This window comes from Aegilops tauschii, chromosome 6 (genome assembly GCF_002575655.3).
Source record: "Aegilops tauschii subsp. strangulata cultivar AL8/78 chromosome 6, Aet v6.0, whole genome shotgun sequence".
In the NCBI taxonomy this organism is placed as follows: domain Eukaryota; kingdom Viridiplantae; phylum Streptophyta; class Magnoliopsida; order Poales; family Poaceae; genus Aegilops; species Aegilops tauschii.
Genome location: NC_053040.3, coordinates 409,994,787 through 410,000,786, shown reverse-complemented (window position 1 = coordinate 410,000,786; position 6,000 = coordinate 409,994,787).

Below are 6,000 nucleotides of genomic sequence, written 5' to 3'. Positions count from 1 at the left end.
AGGATTAGGCTGTGTCCTAATGCAAGACCGCAAGGTGATTGCTTATGCCTCTCGGCAATTGCGCCCTCACGAAGAGAACTACCCAGTTCACGACCTTGAACTTGCTGCTGTCATTCATGCGCTGAAGCAGTGGCGACATTACCTTCTCGGTAATCGTTGCGAGATCTTCACTGACCACCAAAGTCTGAAGTATCTGTTTACTCAGCCAGACCTGAACCTCCGTCAGCAGAGATGGATGGAGCTTGTTGCAGACTTTGACTTGGGTATTTCCTATACGCCAGGCAAGGCTAATGTAATGGCTGATGCCTTGAGCCGCAAGTCTTACTGCAACCACCTCCAGGTTCACAAAGTTCAGCCCTCGCTTGTTGAAGAATTCAGGAAGCTGAACCTCCATATTGTTCCTCCGGGTGCACTCGCTCCCCCTCCTAAGGAGTTTGGCAAGGTGAACCTCCACGTTGTTATCCAGGGTTCCCTCAATACCCTAGTTGCTAAACCAGATCTCGTGGACAGCATCAAAAGGCTACAGAAGTATGACTCTGAAGCCCACAAGATTAAGCGCTACCTCGCAGAAGGAAAGCCCTCATTCTTCACTATTGCTGAAGATGGCACTTTGTACTTCAAGGGCCGCCTAGTGGTGCCATGTGCAGAGAAAAACCTGGATATGACACAGGAAGTTATGAAAGAAGCTCATGATACGCCTCTATGTATCCACCCTGGTAGTACAAAGATGTACCAAGACATCCGTCAGAGATTCTGGTGGTCTAATATGAAGCAAGACATTGCTCGTTATGTTGCTGAGTGTGACGTTTGCCGTCGTATCAAAGCAGAACACCAAAGGCCTGATGGAACTCTGCAACCTATCTCTATTCCTGAATGGAAATGGGACCATGTTGAGATGGACTTCGTCACTGGATTTCCCAAATCACAGAAAGGTAATGATGCTATCCTTGTCGTCATTGACCGGCTTTCCAAAGTTGCACATTTTCTGGCGGTCAAGGAAACGATCACTGCTAGTCAACTGGCAACGCTCTATATGTCCAGGATTGTTTCACTCCACGGTATTCCATTGGTTATCAGTTCAGACCGTGGCAGCTTATTCACTTCAAGATTCTGGGCAAGTTTCCAAGAAGCTATGGGAACTCACCTGTCATTCAGTACTACGTTTCATCCTCAGTCGCAGGGGCAAGTTGAACGCGTCAACCAAGTTCTCGAAGATATGCTTCGAGCTTGTGTTATTTCCTTCGGCAAGAAATGGGAGGAATCTCTCCCGTATGCTGAGTTCTCTTATAATAATAGCTATCAAGCTAGTCTGAAGATGGCCCCCTTCGAAGTGTTATATGGACGAAAGTGTCGAACCCCTCTGAACTGGTCGGAAACTGGGGAACGTCCACTCTTTGATCCGGATATTATCCAACATGCCGAAGAACAAGTCCGCATTATTCGTGAGAATCTCAAGACTGCTCAGTCACGTCAGAAGAGTCAGTATGACCGTCATCATAAAGACATGGTCTATCAACCTGGCGAAAAGGCTTATCTTCGAGTCACACCAATGAAGGGTGCTCACCGCTTTGGAATCAAGGGCAAACTAGCTCCTCGCTATATTGGCCCATTCACTATTCTCGAAAGGCGTGGAAAAGTGGCATACCAACTCGAGCTTCCGCCGAACCTTTCTTAGGTTCACGATGTGTTCCATGTGTCACAGCTCCGCCGTTGCTTCAAGGACCCAATCCGAGCAGTGGATCATGAAGTGCTCGAATTGCAGCAGGACATCTCCTATAAGGAGCATCCGGTCCGCATTCTCGACCAAGCTGAACGCCGCACACGTCAGAAGGCGATCAAGTTCCTCAAAGTCCAGTGGTCGCACCATTCTGAAGATGAAGCCACTTGGGAACGAGAGGATCGTCTGCGCGAAGAATACCCCGCAATTTTTCCTTCTACCTCCTAAATCTCGGGACGAGATTTCTTGTAGTGGAGGAGTTTTGTAACGCCCGGATAATCAAGCCACAGTAATCCCACGCTAATGTGCCACGTCACCATAGTTACTGTTGCTAATCTACCGTTAGGTCAAACCGTTTAAAAATTCAAATTTAAATTAATGTCAACGATAAAAGTTTTTCAAAATTTAAAACAAAAATGTTCGGGAGATGCCAAATAAGGCATAGTTAATTATGGTGAAGTAAACACATTTTTAGAGAATGCCTAAATATTTTAAATTGAAATGAAACACTAAAGAAAATAAATAAAAGAAAGAAATTACAAAAAAGAAAACAGAACAAAAAAAACAAAAGGAGGAAGAACCCCCCCCCCACTGGGCCATCTGCGGCCTAGCTGGCCAGCCCAACTGGGCAAGGGCCCAGCCGGCCGGCCCACCCCGCCCCCACTCCCTTATCCACTCCCCCAAACCCTAACCCTCCACCGACACCCCCCACTCTTCCCCTCCCTCCCCCGATCCAGATCGGATCGGGCTCGTCCCCGTCGCCCCGACGTCGCCCCGCTCGCCCCCGACGCCGCCCCGACGGCCCCGTCGCCCCGCTCGCCCCCGACGCCGCCCCGACGACCCCGCGCCCCGCGACCACGCTACATCGCCACGCCGGAGCTCGCCCTCGCCGGACCTCCCCACCGGCCTGCTCCCACGTCGCCGTCGTCCCCGTCCCCCACCTCGAGCCCCGCTGCCACTCCCCTACGGCCACAGTGAGCCGCGCCCCTCCCCTCTCTCCCTCGCCCCGAGCTCGTCCCTTCCCCTGCTCGCCGCAGTCGCCGCGCCCCGCGCGCGCTCGGCCGCGCTCGTCGCCGCGCTCACCGCCTCCACCACCGCGCCCCCACGGCCCCCTCCGTTCGCCCTGTCCCTGGCCCTGGCCGACGCCTTCCTCCGCCCCCGCCGACGCCAGGGACCAGTCGGGCTGCAGCGCCCCGTCGCCACGGTGGCCTCGCCCCTCTGCGCCACCTCCGGTGGCTGGCCGCGCACCACCGCGGCCTCGCCCCGCTCCGGCCATGGCCACGCCGTGCCGCCCCCGCGTGCTGGTCGCCGCTCGGCCACTTCCTCCGCCCGCGGCGCTCGTCGCTGGGTCCGCCCGCACCACGCCCGTCGCCCGCGCCGCACACGGGCGCCCACGCCCGCACCGGCCACCCACGCCCCCCTTTGGCCCCCTAGGCCACTACCAGGTGGGGCCTCGCCCCCCCTGAGCCACTGCCCCTGGGCCCGAACCCCCTTGGGCCACAGACAGGTGGGCCCCCGCGCCCAGAGGACGAAAAGAAAAAAATGATTTAAAAATAAAATAAAATAATAGTAATAAATTAATTAATAAAAATTAATAAATAAAGAAAATAAAAATGAATTTGATTAATTAATTAATTAACTAAATTAATTAAGTTAATTAATCCTGTTTAAATTAATCTAATTAGTTAATTAATTTAACTAAACAGTAGTTAATTAGATAACAGCCGGGTCAACTGCTGACGTCAGCATGACATCATGCTGATGTCATAAATCCAAATTCCGAATTAAATTAAATAATTAATTAAATTCCAGAAATTAATAAATTCTTTTGAAAATCATATCTTTTAAACCGTAACCTGGATGGAAATACTTTGTACATGAAAGTTGCTCAGAACGACGAGGCGAATCCGGATACGCAGCCCGTTCGTCCACCACACATCCCTAACCTATCGAACTCGCAACTTTCCCCCTCCGGTCCGTCTGTCTGAAAACGCGAAACAGCGGGAATACTTTCCCGGATGTTCCCCCCCTTCGCCGGTACCACCTACTGTCGCGTTAGGACACACCTAGCACCGCTCATTGTCATGTCACGCATCGTCATGCTTATGTTTGCATTGTATTTACTGTTTCTTCCCCCTCTTCTCTCCGGTAGACTACAAGACCGACACTGCTGCTGCCCAGTTCGACTACGGAGTTGACGACCCCTCCTACTTGCCAGAGCAACCAGGCAAGCCCCCCCCTTGATCACCAGATATCGCCTATTCTTCTCTATACTGCTTGCATTAGAGTAGTGTAGCATGTTACTGCTTTCCGTTAATCCTATACTGATGCATAGCCTGCCCTTGCTTCTACTGTTGTTACCTTTACCTGCAATCCTACATGCTTAGTATAGGATGCTAGTTTTCCATCAGTGGCCCTACATCCTTGTCCGTCTGCTGTGCTATACTATCGGGCCGTGATCACTTGGGCGGTGATCACGGGTATATACTTATATACTCTATACATGACACATGTGATGACTAAAGTCGGGTCGGCTCGTAGGAGTACCCGCAAGTGGATCTTTGTGGCGGAGCGACAGGGCAGGTTGAGACCGCCTAGGTGAGAGGTGGGCCTGGCCCTGGTCGACGTTCGCGGATACTTAACACGCTTAACGAGATCTTGGTATTTGATCTGAGTCTGGCCATTTGGTCTATACGCACTAGCCATCTACGCGGGAGTAGTTATGGGTATCCCGGCGTCGTGGTATCAGCCGAAGCTCTTTTTGACGTCAGCGACGGAGCGGCGCACGTCGGATTGGACTGGAACGCCACTAGGCTAGGTCTGCTTCCGGCCGCCCTCGCAACGTGCAGGTGTGCAATGGGCGATGGGCCCAGACCCCTGCACGCATAGGATTTAGACCGGCGTGTTGACCTCTCGGTTGAGCCTAGGTGGGGCTGCGACGTGTTGATCTTCCGAGGCCGGGCATGACCCAGAAAAGTGTGTCCGGCCAAATGGGATCGAGCGTGTTGGGTTATGTGGTGCACCCCTGCAGGGAAGTTTATCTATTCGAATAGCCGTGTCCCTCGGTAAAAGGACGACCCGGAGTTGTACCTTGACCTTATGACAACTAGAACCGGATACTAAATAAAATACACCCTTCCAAGTGCCAGATACAACCCGGTGATCGCTCTCTAACAGGGCGACGAGGAGGGGATCGCCGGGTAGGATTTATGCTATGCGATGCTACTTGGAGGACTTCAGTCTACTCTCTTCTACATGCTGCAAGATGGAGATGGCCAGAAGCGTAGTCTTCGACAGGATTAGCTATCCCCCTCTTATTCTGGCATGCTGCAGTTCAGTCCACTGATATGCCCCTTTACACATATACCCATGCATATGTAGTGTAGCTCCTTGCTTGCGAGTACTTTGGATGAGTACTCACGGTTGCCTTTCTCCCTCCTTTTCCCCCATTCCTTTCTACCTGGTTGCCGCAACCAGATGCTGGAGCCCAGGAGCCAGACGCCACCGTCGACGACGACTCCTACGACACTGGAGGTGCCTACTACTACGTGCAGGCCGCTGACGACGACCAGGAGTAGTTAGGAGGATCCCAGGCAGGAGGCCTGCGCCTCGTTCGATCTGTATCCCAGTTTGTGCTAGCCTTCTTAAGGCAAACTTGTTTAACTCGTGTCTGTACTCAGATATTGTTGCTTCCGCTGACTCGTCTATGATCGAGCACTTGTATTCGAGCCCTCGAGGCCCCTGGCTTGTATTATGATGCTTGTATGACTTATTTATGTTTTAGAGTTGTGTTGTGATATCTTCCCGTGAGTCCCTGATCTTGATCGTACACATTTGCGTGCACGAATAGTGTACGGTCAAATCGGGGGCGTCACATGCTATTTACCCTTCATAAGGACTCTTTTCATCGAATCTGATCCAACTAAAGTGGGAGAGACAGACACCCGCTAGCCACCTTATGCATCAAGTGCATGTCAGTCGGTGGAACCTGTCTCACGTAAGAGTACGTGTAAGGTCGGTCCGGGCCGCTTCATCCCACAATGCCGCCGAATCAAGATAAGACTAGTAACGGCAAGCAAATTGAACAAATCATCGCCCACAACTACTTTGTGTTCTACTCGTGCATAGAATCTACGCATAGACGTGGCTCATGATGCCACTGTTGGGGAACGTAGCAGAAATTTAAAATTTTCCTACGTGTCACCAAGATCAATCTAGGAGACTTCTAGCAACGAAAGGGAAAAGAGTGCATCTACATACCCTTGTAGATCACGAGCGGAAGC